Source organism: Protopterus annectens, chromosome 1.part1, assembly GCF_019279795.1.
Source record: "Protopterus annectens isolate FY-2018-M chromosome 1.part1, PAN1.0, whole genome shotgun sequence".
Classification (NCBI taxonomy): Eukaryota; Metazoa; Chordata; order Ceratodontiformes; family Protopteridae; genus Protopterus; species Protopterus annectens.
The window spans coordinates 207,129,333-207,145,120 of record NC_056726.1 but is presented as its reverse complement, the minus strand read 5'-3'; the positions used below and the strand labels follow the sequence as shown (position 1 = coordinate 207,145,120).

General features: G+C 43.1%; 1 protein-coding gene across 1 annotated transcript in view; it reads right to left on the bottom strand.

Moving 5' to 3' along the window:
* The window catches only part of IBTK (inhibitor of Bruton tyrosine kinase), a 1,862,448-nt gene that overhangs the window by 1,493,273 nt on the left and 353,387 nt on the right, over nucleotides 1-15,788 (bottom strand). The gene's annotated exons all lie outside the window — the stretch shown is intronic.

Genomic DNA, 15,788 nt, shown 5'->3' with positions numbered 1-15,788 from the left:
AGGCCTTCTTTAGCTATGTTAGAAACCTAGGAGGAAACTCCCAGATATGCTCAGAACTAGTTCAAAATGATGTGAAGATTACTGATCCTACAGACATTGCCAACATACTGGCTGACAGGTTCAGTGCAAACTTCTCCCCCCCTCCCCCCCAAAAGGAGAGATATCTATACCAAATGAGTGCAGCCCCCCAAACATCTCCAGCGCCCAAGTGAGAACTGCTCTCTCCAAAGCAAAAAACACAGCATCCATGGGACCCGATGGTGTCCCCGGCTGTGTGCTCCACGAACTCAATGTGGAATTAAACCCACAGCTAGGACAGCTGTTTAATCAAAGTCTTACCTCTGGATACGTACCTAGGGAGTGGCGCACTGCAACTGTGGTCCCACTTCACAAAGGCGGTGCCTCCACAGACCCTGGAAATTACCGGCCCATTAGCTTGACAAGCCTTATCTGCAAAGCCATGGAGAGGATCATAATGGACCTCATAAATAAAGACATAGGGAATTTGCAGACTTTGGATCCAACCCAGTTTGGCTTTGTCAAAGGCAGATCATGCCTTTTAAACTTGGTTGACTTTTTCGAAACAGTCACCAAAGCCATTGATGAGGGAAAGGCAGTCCATACAGCCTACCTCGATCTGGCTAAGGCCTTCGATACAATACCCCACTCGGGTATCATTGAAAAACACATCAGCTTAAATGTTAACCCATACATCACAAGATGGGTTGCAAACTGGCTGAGTGACAGAACCCACAGGGTCAGAGTTGCTGGCGCCATGTCAGACTCAAAGCCTGTCACAAGTGGTGTCCCACAGGGCTCAGTCCTGGGCCCACTCTTGTTTGGCATCTACTTTTCCAAGTACAAGCAAACACAGGAGGGTTATGGCTGACAAAGTTTGCAGATGACTGCAAACTGGGCCATAGTAGAAAACACATCTGACACAGATATCCTTCAGAAGGGTCTCACAGAAGCGGATAACTGGTGCCAGAGCCACGGCCTAAAGTTAAATGCCAAAAATGCATAGTCATACCCTTCGGGAAAAACAAGGTTACCCCTAGCTACCAAATAGGTGGCAATCCACTGAGCACAGAAGAAGTTATCAGGGACCTGGGGACCCAGGTTGATAGTAGTCTGTCATTCGACACCCATGTAGCTAAAGTAGTTAGGAAGTCCTTCTACATTGCCCACCTTATCATGAAGGGATTCTCATCTAGATCAAGGGAGGTCATAGTCTCCCTTTACTCATCACTCATCAGACCAATGATTGAGTACAATGCCCCATTCGGAATGTATCTGACCCGACACTTGCAGCAGCTGGAGAGGCCACAAAGTTCCTCACCAAAAGGATAAAGGGTCTCAAAATCTGTCCTATGCTGCCCGACTGAAAGAACTCCAGCTCTATTCAGTAAACGCACCGCTGCTCAGAGGTGACCTTTGCCTAACATACAAGGCCATGTCAAACCCAGATTTGATGAATATGCTTCACCTCAAAAATCTAGATCCATCAGAGCCACAAGGGGGAGACTTAAACCTCGACACGGCTATTAATAGGACGTGCTGGAGGGATAGATTCATCACCCAAAGACTCCCTATGCTGTGGAACAAAATCCCGGTACATGTGAGGCAGAGCACCTCGCTGGCCTTGTTCAAGAGAAATCTTGACCAATGGATGGGAGATCGCAGATATACCCCAGGAATTACCTCAGTGTCACTGCTCGACAGAGGCACAGCAAAATAATGGGTATAGTTCCCCATACTAAAGGGGTGGCGTAAGCCACAAAACAATGGGCTAGCCTTATAAATGCCCTCGGGCAGATAGCCTAGTATGAACCTATGAACCTATTAACAGAAGTCATTCAATTTCCTGCTTTCCCTTAAATCTCATTCAAATTCCAAAACATTATTCTGCATGTACTGAGCCCACAATTCCCATTTTTTCTATGTAATTTGTTCCTACCTTTTTCTAAAGATTCGACTTCCAGTTCTTTTATCTCCATTACTACATTCACTACTTCTAGTATGGTTGGTTTAAACTTTGATTTCTATTAATTGCTTTTTTTGGCAGCCACCAGAATTAAACTCAGCAAAGCCTTACTATGTCTAGGCAATTCCAATTCTATATCACCTTAGAAGCTTCCTAGATGGCTGCAAACTGATCAACAGTATACCTTCAGCTCTGCTAGTGAAAACCTGAAAGAAAAGTAAACTGAAAAGGTGAAAGAGAGCACGGTTGGGAAAGATTCTACAGCTGTTCAGCAACAAGCAGTTCAAGCTTCAGCTATGGTTCAAGATATGGCTTCCAGTAATAAACACTGAAGGAATATATCAATCTAAACAATAAAAGACTGGAAAAAAATAGAAGCAGGTTTAACCAGCCATTCAGATGAACTGACAAAACGGCAAAAATTAGAGGCTGACTGAATATGACTTTCCCAAGAAAAAAATGTTACGAGTAGAGTTAGAAGACAGAGCACAGAGAGAAAAAAGTTATGTACTCACCATAACATTCCATCTGAGTAGTTGTACTTCATTTTTCTTCAACCTGTGGGAATACGGATCCGATCAGCTCTGAACTCCAGACTCCTCCCCTTACCCATAATACACCTCCAATGCCTTCCATCCCCAGATTGAGTTTGCTGAACTTATACTTAGAACCCGACCTGATAGCATACTTGTGACCTATACTGCAGCCCATAGGCTGAACATGCGCCAAGGTCTGGGGGAAGGAGGGAGGAACGGTTGAAGACAAATGAAGTACAACTACTCGGATGACACGTTATGGTGAGTACATAACTTCTTTATCTGAAGTAGTTTACTTCATTTGGTGTTCAACCTGTGGGACAGAGTCCCCAGCTACTAAACTCCTGGGAGGCCCTTGTGGAAGGATATTCCGGAGAACCGCGGAACCAAAGGATGCTCTCCTCCTGGAAGTCAAATCCAATTTGTAATGAAAAACAAATGTACGAGATGAGGACCAAGTAGCTGCAGAGCAAATGTCATCCAAAGACACTCTAGACCAGAAAGCTGCAGACGAAGCCACGGACCTAGTGGAATGAGCTTTTACCTGACCTGAAGGAGACATGCCTTTTGTCCTTCTAGACCTGCAGGATGCATGAAGAAATCCATCTAGCTATAGTGACCTTGGAAATAGGTTTCCCTAAAAAAGGTCTATAGAAGGAAACAATTGATCAGATTTACGAAAATATTTTGTCCTGTGTAAATAGAATCGTAACTGTCTATGAGCATCCAACATGTGTAGCTTGTATTCCATCTTGTTCATAAAACTGTGAAAGAACACAGGCAAACTTATAGTCTGATTGATATCGACTGGTGATACCACCTTAGGAAGAAAAGATGGCTTGGTTTGAAGGGAAACTCTGTCTTTATGAAAAATCAAGTACAGAAGTTTGATGGAGAAGGCCTGTAATTCCAAAACCCTTCTAGCAGAGGTAATAGCTACCAGAAAAAAAATGTTTTTCATGATAGAAACTTTAGATCTGCAGTAGCGGTAGTCTTGAAAGACAGAGCAACCAGAACTTGGAGAACCATAGTAAGGTCCCACAGGGGGACAGGATCTTTGACCGGGGGGGCGTAGCAAAAAGGTGCCTTTGATAAAAACTTTACACAGTCTGGAAGGATGCTAAGGATACAGAATTCTCACCCACATGAAAATGGGAAATGTCAGCCAGTTGAACTTTGACAGTAGAAGAACTAGCTCCATGCTGGAAAATATCAGCTAGAAAATCAGGAATAGCGGAAATAGAACGTGAAAGGGTCTAAACTCCTTTGAGAGGCCCAGAAAGTAAAACTTTTCCACTTGCTGCAATAAACCTTTCTGGTTGAAGACTTATGAGCAGCTACCAAAATAGATCCAACTTGGCTGTCCAGACTCAGATGAGGCACCCCCAAGGGTTGTGAAATCAGATCCTGAATGGGATCTAGGAGCCAGAAGGTGAGACCAAAGGAAGGGAAACCATACCTGGCGAGGCCAGAACGTGGCAATGAGGATCACCTTGCTCCCCAGTCGACATGCTTTCTGCAGGAACCTCGGAATGAGAGGTACTGGGGGGTAAAGCATACAGAAGACTGGGAGGCCAAGCATGAACTAGAGCATCTCTGGGGATTGCCCCAGCAGGGGGTTCAGAGAGAAAAACCTGCTGCACTTCACGTTGGAAGGAGTTGCGAAGAGATCGCAGCAAGGTAGACCCCACTCGCTGAAGATCTGTTTCACTACTGACAGATTCAGAGACCACTTGTAAGGCATCAGAATGGTCCAACTTAGCCTGTCCGCTAGAATGTTGGACCATCCCAGAATGTGCGTTGCGATGAGAAAGCGACCAATGGAGATCACCCATTCCCACACTCACATGGCCTCGCAACAAAGGGGTAAGATCTGGTCCCTACCTGTTTGTTGATATACCAGACTATTGACATGTTGTCTGATTGAATGGCAATCGTCCTCAGGAAGAAAGGCATGAAGAGCCTGCAATGCTAGAAGGACCGCCCTCTTCTCTAGGACACTGATATGCAAGCTGGTCTCTATGGGGCCCACAGGCCTTGGAGTGTCCTACCCGAACAATGCCCCCCCCCCACCCTAGTTGGGAGGCATCCGTGGTCACTGTGGTTTGAGCCGGGGCTGGAACAAAGGGTCTTCCCTCCAAAAAGAGCTCATCCACCATATGAGGGACGACAGATGCACTCGACTTAGGTGGATAGGATAAGTTAGTGGTAGTCCCAACAGGGACCACTGAACCACTAGAGTCCCTTAAGAATCTGCATGTGTAGCCAAGCACAAGGAAGAAGAGTTATGGTTGCCTCAATCGAGCCTAGGGTCCTCAACACTGATTCCGCCGCCGGGAGGTGCGAATGATAGATCAGGGAGACATGCACCCTGAGGTTTTGAACTCTCTCCCAAGTCAGGCATACTTTGCACTGAAGTGTATCTATCCTGGCAACAATGTAGTCTATTACCTATACAGGATCTAGGAGAGATTTGGATGCATTGATTGTGATACCCAAACTCAGGGCAAATGTCAGAAAGTAATCCCTGGTTTGGGAAAGTAGACGTCTGGTTGGAGCAGTGAGGAGCCAATTGTCCAGGTACATATAGACCTGAATCCCCTGAAGCTTCAGGTGAGCCGCTACAACTGCCATCACTTTGGTGAACACCATGGGGGCTGAGCTGAGACCAAAGGGTAGGGCTCGAAATTGATAATGAGTGGCCCCTAGCCAGAAGCGGAGGAACCTCCTGGAGCTTCTGTGCATTTTTATGTGATAGTAAGCATCCTAGAGGTTTAACGAGCACATCCAGTCGCTCTCTTGCAGGTATGGCATGATGGACTGTAGTGTGACCATCCGGAACTTCTCTTTGGCAACTGACAGGTTCAGGGTAGAGAGGTCCAGAATGGGCCTTAAGTCCCCCGCTTTCTTTGGCACCAAAAAGAACCTGGAGTAGAAGCCCGATCCGGACTGATCTGGGGGGATGGTTTTGATGGCTCATTTGTCTGGCAGCTTGGAAATTTCCTGTGCTGCTGCCTCTCTTTGCATGGGTGGAACATCTGGGGGGTGTCTGGGAGATATGGGGTAATCCATGAAGGGGATAGAATATCCTTTGCATATGATTTGAAGCACCCAGAGGTCCGTTGTTATGGACTCCCATGCCACTGGGTGCAAGGACAATCATCCCCCGACTGCCTCCAGAGTAGAGCAGCCGGGCAACCCCTCAGGGTTGCTGCCCGGGTCTGCCCAAGAACAGTTCGAGACCTGAAGTTTCGTGGACCCCCTCTGCCTCTGGGCCGGCGTCCATTCTGTCCTCCTCTGCCTCTAGGGGAAAAAGAGCCGAGTGTCCCAGGAATACTGTGACTTCTGGAACCAAATATTCTTTTGCCCTCTCTGATTCTGGGAAAAAGACCTTTTAGGGTTAGAGAAGCAGATTCCAACGGCAGACAGTGTCTTCCCATCCTTCTCACTCTGGACTAGTGTCTCCTTGACGGTCTTACCGAAAAGTGTCGAGCCGTCATAAGGGGCATTGGCAAAAGATGCCTTAAAGGGCTAGGTAAATTGACACAACCTGAGCCGAGCGTTACGCCTCAAGGACACACCAGACCCAGCCACCCCAGCCGCTCCTTCCGTAGCATGGGAGAGGAGTCACACGGACGTATTTGATACCGCTTTTAAAGTGGCCATTTTTGCATAGAACGAAGCCTTGTCCTCCTGCAACATGGACTTGGGTGAAGACTCCTCCAGCTCCTTTACTAGGTCGCGTTGGTATCTAGTGACATGGGCCAAGTAATTCAGAGCCCTGATGTAGAAGGCAGCTGAAGCATACATCCGCTTCCTTAGGTGGGCCATCATCCGCAACTCCCGGTCAGGAGGGTGGACAGAGGAACTAGTTCCTTCTTAGTGGCTGCTGCTACCACTATGGCATCCACAGGGGAGCCCATATTTTAGGTTGGCCTGTCAATGGGGGGGGCTTAAAATTTTATTGGGTCATTTGGGGATAGGCTCTGTGGTGTCTGGTTCTTGCTATGCTCACGAGGTGATCAAATCCACTAAAGGATCCACGTGAGGTGACACCCAGGAAGTAGACGGGCTTGTGCCGAAAGCCTCCAGGAACACAGACTCATCAGAAGATGGCTTGGGGGCAGACCAACCTCCCCGCTGGCGCAGGATCTCCATGATGTCTCCAAAGAAGACATCCTCGGGAGGTGATCTTGGGGGAGCCCTCTACATCATCTAAATCTGTGTCCTCGGTTAGGGACTCGGGGGAGTCCAAGTGCCTTCTCTTGCATGTATGCCTGGGAGGCACATCTCCAGTGGGGCTCTCAGGGGAGCGCTCGCAAGCCATCTGTCCCTGTCTGGGTCTCTTTGAGCATGGGCTGTCCCTCTGGTAAGACAATGGGTACCATAGACAGAGCTGAGGGGGTCTAGACAGAGTCCAAGGGGGTGGTCAGGGTCTCGATCTGATGGAGAGGACCCTTTCTACCACATCAAATGCCAAAGGAGAGCAGACCTCCTGGGAAGCTAATAAGGAGGCCAGTCTCCCCAGGTCTGAAGGGAGAATCGGAGCCAGTCCCCAAGTGGACAGAGCTCCAAGGCATGGAACCTGGCCTGACAATGTCGGAGCCAATGGAAAAGGTTCCACTCCCTCGTATCCAACATCCAAGCTCCGACTCAGAGAGCAGCTCGGATCCGAACTGGTCAGATCAGAGACGCTCCAGGCAGCTGTTGGCGTCGTGAAAACAAGTACAGTCGGCGCCGACCCCTTGACCAAGGCCAACCTCGGATCAGAGTACTCTGAAGTCAAAGGTCGGATCGGGGAAGGAGAAATGGGTTGAAAAAAGGAAGCGAATTCCCCCCTCCAGAAGGAGGGAAGGGCTGGCAAGACCCCCATCTGGATCTGTGTGCAGATAAAAGGCCTCATCATCTTATCCAGATCTATATCCGTTAAGGAGCAGGTTGACCGTGATGAAGCCACTGACTCCGACCTGGCGATTTGGGGAACCAAGGCCCAGGAGACTGGATGTGCCTCCTCCGGCTCCGGGGAGAACCTCAGAGACCAGAGCCGAGGGGAGTCACTGATCCGTGCTGACTTGCTCAGAGAAGCGAGGTCCAGGGACCTCTTCCGCTTTTCCTCTCTCTCCCTTTCTATACCTCTCCTCTGCTCCACTACCACAGGCTTAGATGCAGGAGTTTGAGTCCCAGTCTGGGAAGGAGGAGAGGCCAGAGGAAGAGAAGAGGGAGTGGCAGTCACAGCAGCGGCTGTGACTGAAGCTGAAGACTAGGAAGGAGGATCAGCAGAAGGAAGAAGACCTTTGAGGGCCAACTCGGATTTCCTATCTTTTAAAGCTCGGGGGTTGAACTCCACACAAATAGAGCATCCACACTAAGGTGGGCCACACCTAGGCACAACACACACACACACAGAGTGTGGCCATCCGCTGAGGACAGCTTATGGCCACACTCTGTGCAGCGCTTGAATACAAGATTTTCATACATCCTGTGAAAAGGAAAAAAGCCTTAAGAAGAAAAAAAAAAAAAACAGGCAAAAACTTTCTCAACTCTAACACACACACACACACACACACACACTAGTCTATAGACAACACTAAAGGGGGGGGGGCACCACAGAACAAACTACTCTAACTATCTACCTAAACAAACCAACACTTGACTCCAAAGTGATGGGAAGGGAGAAAGGGTACTTAAACTAACCTAGATCGGCTAAAGAAAAGGAAAGTTTTAAACTTACAGTAGAGAAATAACCCACTACTAGCTGGAGCTCTGAAGACGCTATGTATAGCAAAATCGTGGCAAGCGAGATCTGGGGATGGAAGACAGTGGAGATGTGTTATGGGTAAGGGGAGGAGTCTGGAGCTCAGAGCTGATGCTAGTAATAATTGCCGGCTCGGATCCGATACGGATCCGTATTCCCACAGGTTAAAGACCAAATGAAGTAAACTACTTCAGATCCTAAGATTTTCTGCTATACCAGAGAAACTGAAAGGAATAGAATATATTAATTTTATGAAAGCACAAAAAAGCAACTGGGACGGTGTTTCACGCAGAATTTAACTGGAAGGGCACATCATTTGTTTGCTCGAAACATGGGCGTAAGAAAGAAGACAAGACCTATATTAGTAAAGGTAGGATCATACCAGCAAAAAGAGATGATCCTGACAAATTCTGGCAGAAGGGCAAAGTATTAAAAACTGGAGATGGCAGAGTGTTTGTAGAAAAAGATTATTCAATGTACACCAGGTAGACGAGAAGCAAATTTATTCCATTATGGGGATGTTGAGAGGCAGGTGTTTTTTTCCTGGTAGATCAAAGTCATTTTTTGATGCAGAACAGGTTAAGGAGCAAAATAAAGTTGATCCAACAAAAAGCGAGTCGGCAAGCAGAAAGGGACTCTGCTTCTCATTCGTCTGACTGTAAAGTACATAGAGAGAGCCTTTGCCACTGAAACCTTTTTCAATAGGTTGGGAGGGTGGCTTAATGGCTAAGGTGTTTGCCTTACAAATACAAGGTGCAGGGTTTGAGTCTCACAAGGGATAATTGGCTAAGCTTGAAATGGCTCGCAAGGGCAGTTAGTTTAGTAATAAACTATGAACTATGAACCTAATACTCCAAAGGAAAATGTTTGAGAGAGAAAAAAGCACAGAAGTTGACTAGAAGAATCAGCAGTACCTTGGACTTGACCACAAAGGTAGAGGAAAAACCAATGAATCCAAAAGCCAGCAAGAAGAAAAATAAATCCAAATGAGACTACCACTTTATTAGAGTTGAGCACTTTTCTCTCTGTCCAGATTTTTAAAGAACGTCCAGATTTTTGCCTCACATTTTTGCCTGTCCCTTATAACATTTGAAGTTTTCTGGCAAATCACTGAAGTCACAAGATAATTCCAGATATTTGATTTTCCAACTTTATGTCCTTCAGAAAATACATACAAGCAAAGCCTTACTATGTCTAGGCTCCTTCCCTTCAACCCCCTCTTGTTTGTTTTGCATTTTTTTCCTTCTGGATGTACATGGACTTTTGTCCTACAGCAGATTTTCTACTTTCATAACAGTTTTGTCCCCCTATTATTTTTGGCTTTATCCAGATTTCTTGCTCTGAGAGGTTGGGATGTATGACTTGAATTGATGTTGAGAAATGAAGATGAACAGGAAGAACACCAGCAACTTTGAAATTAGTGAATAAATTGAAGACTATAAAGCATCTTATCAAATTTGTAAAATACGGTTTTGCAAAAGAAGTGGCTTAAGACTAGACTTTTGTTGACTTTGTTAAACTTTTGGCTGGACTGTAAAGCATATACTCCACTCTGTATCACTGAAGTTTAGGACGACACTAAACGGGAAACTTATCTTACACAGAACACTGAAAAGTTACCACAACACTGAAAAGTCCTTTTCTAGTTTTATCAGGTACAAAATAATATAATCTGCAAATAAAGCAAACTTTTCTTGATTCCCATACCAATTATATCCTTGAATTTCCCTTATTTTCTTTGCCAATGGTCCTAAATATATCTCAAGTAACAAAGGGGAAAGAGAACACCCCTGCCTGGTTCCTCTGTTCAAACAGAACTAATCAAAAAAGAACCCCACAACTTTTCACCTCCAATCCCTCTTATACCCCCTAATTAACCTTATTATTTTGTCAGGGGAATGCAAATGCTTCCATTGCCCTACTCAAAATCCCAGCAAAGCTTTCTTCCAGGAGGTTTGTGCTTCTCCTCCTTTTAAAATACTGTTAACCAAAAACATACATGCTTCAGCACTTTTGTCCCTCCTAGCTTCCAAACTTCCAAAGGAATATCATCTACTCCTGGAGACTTTCCTATAGAATGGTTATGCATCACAAATTTTATCTCATCTCCTCTTATGTAAAATGTTAGTAACTGAGCCTCGTCTACCTCTGACCATGGCATATTTAACTCTTCCATAAACATTTCCATTTGTACTTTTTCTTGATTTCCACATTTCTCGGCTTTATACAGATTTTCATATATTTATAATACACCCAACATAGTCCCTTGTTATTTTCCATGTTACAAGTTTCCTAAGCTTGGCAGGAATCCTTTCTACTTTGTTGCCTGAGCTACTGCACTATATTTTTCCCCTCTATAGTTATTATCAAGAAACAGTTGCTCAACAGCAATCTTTCTAAACTTAATCAAGTTATTGAGGTATTCCCTAATTTTCTCTATAGCACTCTGCATTGCACCTCTTCTTGGTTCTGTGAGACTCCTCCATGTACGCAACACTTTAACCTTTGCCAGTCCCTCTATTCTTAACCATCTTTTTTTCTTTTATTTCTACCCTATTTTTAAAATGCACTTTCATTTTAACCCACTCACTACATTTTCTGAAGAAATTTCTATCTTCCCTTATAAATCCTGAATAATTTCAACTACCCATTCCTTAAATTCCTTTGCTTAACAGGTAGGTAGGAAAGTGCCAGTGTCTCATTTTTTATTTAATTACCCTGCAGTTTTATTTTAGTTATTATTGGTGGAAATTTTGAGATAGTTACTGGATGCATATCAAAGCTTTCCATTAAATACGTGTCCCTATGAAATAATTTCTTTCTGGTCTAGTCCAGTTTTTGTATCTTTGGAAATATGTAAACTCACTTCAAGCTTCTACTACTGAATTCACATATTCAATACTAAACATTTTCATAAATTTCTTAAAAAAATCTACCCTCTTTTTTATATTTCCCCTTCTAGGCCTCCATGATACATCCTCACTGTTGGAAATCAAATTCCACTCCCCACCTACAAGTAATATTCCCTGCCAAAAGCTGATCATTTCTCCTGGGATTTTCTTAAGCTCCACTGTAGCAGTTTTAGGGGGAATATAAATACATGCCAGTGTAATCTTCTTCACTTGGCAGCAGCCCCTTACTACTACAAATGTACCATTATCTTTTTCTTTCTCTTCTGTCACTATTGGAGCACCTCTAACAATTAATATAACTACTCCCCTTTGCCTTGGTCGCAATACTGAATAATCACCCTAAAATCTTTTCTATGCCAAACTCACATGCTCAGTTCTTTACTGTCGCGTGTAGCGTAACTATTTACACACTACATTTTTAACAGAGATCACTACTCCTCCTTTTTTGTAAAAACCTGTGAGACCACTCACATTCAAGGATAATATGGAAAGTGTTGTCATTATGATGAGAAAGTATTCCCACCTGTTATGTACAACAGCTTTTTTTAATGTCTAGTTTCAGCTTTTGTGTTACATGTAGAGACTTGTTTGGCATCTTTTATACAGTTGCTTCTTCTTGTATCAATCTGACTATTTCACATCTTACAAGGCTTTTTGTTGTAATGAATACCCACAAATAATCCCCCAGAACAACCCCATAACCTATTAACTGAATACAAACACACAAAACTATGTACATCTTAAAATAATGAAGTTTAACCCTCCTAGTGGGAACAACTGTCCCAGACGGACTACACTCACATGCTTGAAATGACCTGCAATGAAGATTATCCATGCTAAGACGCATGATACACCATGTGCTTCTAGTTACACTAAGTGTCGTCTGCTCTTATGTTATCTTTGTTCCTCTCCAGATGTAAAAAAAAAAATATATATATATATATATATATATATATATATATATATATATATATATATATATATATATATATATATATATATACACACACACACATACACACACACTTTTTCAGAAAAAATATTTTATCCACTGGGAAAAAAAAGTATTCTGTTTGTATTGCTCTTATCAGCTTGTCTCCACAGAAACATGAGAAATCAAATACAAGGTTGCCTTCAGCTACAAGCTTTTCATGTTGCACTGTGAACACTTACTTGCTAAAATAAAACTTTTCATTACATGTTCTTTTATTTACTTGCTTCCACTTAAGCTTGTTGTTAGATAAAGCCAAGGGCCTTAATCCAGTCACCCCATATGCAAAAGTAAGAAATGCATATCAACTTTACAGCATGCTCTTTTGTCCACACATTCTTCTCTTTTTACACTGCAGTACCTACATTTCTTGAAACTGAACAATGAAGGAGGGAAAAAGGGGCACCTGCTTGCTTTAGTATACCTATTACATACAAAAATAACTCCAACATCTTTACTATACAACATGCAGTTTGTTTTTAACAATGTTGTTGTTGTATCTTTCGGCTTTTCCCGGTTAGGGGTCGCCACAGCGGAACTCCAGTCCACTAATGATTGGCAGTAGATTTTTTTACGTGCTGAGTTGCCAGCTCTGACGCACAACCTTCAACGAAGATATGCCCATTCACGCACGTCTCCACACAGAAGACGCTCTAGCTGAGAATCAAACAGAACAGCGTCGTACTGTGAGGCGACAACATTACCGCACCACCACCGCAGTTGCAACATAATCTGTTTTACTCACAGTTACCTCTTTCCACTTTCGCTCTCCTTAATGTTCTTTCCTCTTTCTCTCTCCTTAATGTTCTTCCAAACATTAATGACATGAAGTAGGGCATATACTTTGGAGCCCCTACAAGTTTAGCAAAGTCAAAAAATCCAATATTTCCAAGTTTTCTTGTTCCACTATATTTCACAAATGTGACTGATGCTTTATAATCCCACATTTATTCATTAATTTCTAAGTTGCTGGTTTTCTTCCTGTTGCTCCCCATCTTCCAACACCAGCCTCCAGTTCATTTCCAACATACTCCTGTGCTTTTTTTTTCTCTCAAGCGTTTTGCTTTGAAACATTTGAATAAGTTTCACTGGCACAGTCTCTGTATGAGCTTTGTTAGTAAAAGAATAAGAAACATAATCCCCTTCTGTTTTATAGCTCACTTTTTGTTGGACAAATGTCGCTAGCATGTTCTGCATTCAAAAATGACTAACCCTCCAGGAAAAATATTCTGAAGATAGCCGGATAAAACAGCTTAAATCTCACACCTGCTTTTCGACATTCCTAGATGGATGGAAAAATCACTCCACTTCTGCCTTGGTTACAGTGAGTAATCATTTTCCACAAACACACTACAGTCTCCAAAATTTAACACTGTCTTTCTGCCACAGTTTTGTCAACATCTTCTGCTGGTAAGATTGCATGTTTACTTGGCTGTTTTCTCATGGCCAGATTTGGAGTATATGCATGATGGCCTTTTCAATTAACAACTCCTACTGTGGAATATCAGTCTAGTTGCTTGTTTGTGCTTTCATAAATTAATGCAGTCTGTTCTTTTAAGTTTCTCTGGCACAGCATAAAATCTCAGGTTTTCCCTATGTGTTCTGTCCTCTAATTCTACCACTTTTTTGAAAAATCTCTTCTTGAGCAGTCTCACACTCAGCCAAGCCTTTTCTTCATTTCAACATCTGATTTTTGCAGTTATATCAGCTCATCTGAAAATCTGTTTAAAACTTCTTCCATTTTCCAGCTTTTTATTATTTGAGTTGATATACTTCTTCAGTGTTTTACTTTAATCAGCTCTGAGCACATCTGACTTATTTTTTCCTCTAGATTACCAGAAGTTATGTCTTGCATCAAAGCTAGAATTTGAACTGCTTTTTTTGCTGGACAGCTGCAGGATTCTGTCCAGCCAGTGTTTTCTCCTCACCTTTGGTGGTTGATTTTCTTTCTGGTTTCTTAAGTTTCTTCTTTGCTGGCAGTACACTTACTAGCCAGTAACTGAAATTTACATAAAGACAAATTCACTGTCTCTCTTCTGAGATCCTGTTTTCACACTGGGAGAGCTGAAATTAAGCTGCTATCTTGGAAGTCATCCCTGCCCTTTTTTCCAAGAAAAAAAAGCTTCACCAAGTCATTAAATCTCTGACACAGACTTAGGTGGTGGGATGATGCTCTGGCAGCTGCCGCACAGGACGAAAGTTTTCACCTGTTAATGAGCTGCTTCCTCTTGCCAAGAGTACAGGGTGTGATTTTCTCCACCACCATTTTCTCTACTACTGTACAACTATGACTCTCAACAAGTCACCTAAACAATGTTTCCAGTTGGCTTACCCAGTTAACAAATCTGTAAAAAGTAAATATATGCACCTGCAAAGTGCACCAACTTCACAAACTCCAAAGAAGAGTGGGCAGATGACAGCCACATCATGATCCACCCACCTACCCTACAATTCTTTTGATGAAAAAATCTAATATAGTGCGAAAGCCAAAAAGAAAGGTAACCCTGGAAACTTTTTGACAAGTTATTTCAGGATAAGAACAAAAAAAAAACGGATGATATTTTTTCCTTATTTCATGGTTTCAGTTTTGTCCAAATAAATTCTGAGCTGTGAAGAATTCAGACAATGTAACAAATCTTCACCTAAACAGGAATAATTTGGGAAGACGACTGAAATGTCAGTCAACTGTTTTATAGTAAACACTAGCACCTATGGGCAAGAGAGGACATTTATGGAGTGATGCACTGTCTTTGTGAAATGAGATATACAGCTGGATTTCCACAGAGCTCAGCAACAAATGGCATTCTCTTCTGTGTTCAAGAGAGATATTATTTCATCTAGTGCTATCCAGACAGAGCCAAGTACCATTTCTCCAAAAAATGGCCATTTATTTAGTGAATGGGTATTGATTCATTGAATTATTTCCTGCTTTTTCTGTATCAAACTGTCTGGCACTGCTATAGACCTGTAGTGCTTTAGTTTACCTCACCTTAAATCACCTTACTAGCAGTAAGTAGCTAGCTAAATAGCTGTTAAAAATACTGAGATAGCATTGCACTTAAAATTTTGCAGGCATTTTTACATTAAGAAAACTGAGCTTATTTACCCATTGGCAGCAGGTGGTAGCCTGGTCTATTACAGTTGAGACATGCACAGGAAGGGCTCCGAGTCTAGTATTGTATTGGCCAGACAGCTTGTCAGTTGTCATTCTGTTTTTGTTTTTAGTGGCATATAAATCTGGCATGTTTGCAGACAGCTGCTCATGCACAGCATTGGTCAACAGTACTCCATACAGTAGCAGACACTTAGAAGGTAAAATTTTCATACAGAACTACTTCTAAAACTGTACCCAGTAACTCTGACTGCAGATAAACTACCTTGTGTGTTGAGAAGCATAAAGCAAACAGTTTGCGCCTGAGGAGCAATGTCCCTAAAATTTAGTACTACACTGCCTGATCTAGTTCCTGGTCCCAAAAGAACCCTTAGTTTTCCCTCTTAACTCCTTGCACACCACAAACTTATAGCTCACCTCATAAAAGGACCCGATATCATGGATATGCACCTTCTCAGTTTCTCAAAAGACAGTATGGTGGACAAGGTTTTCTTGAGA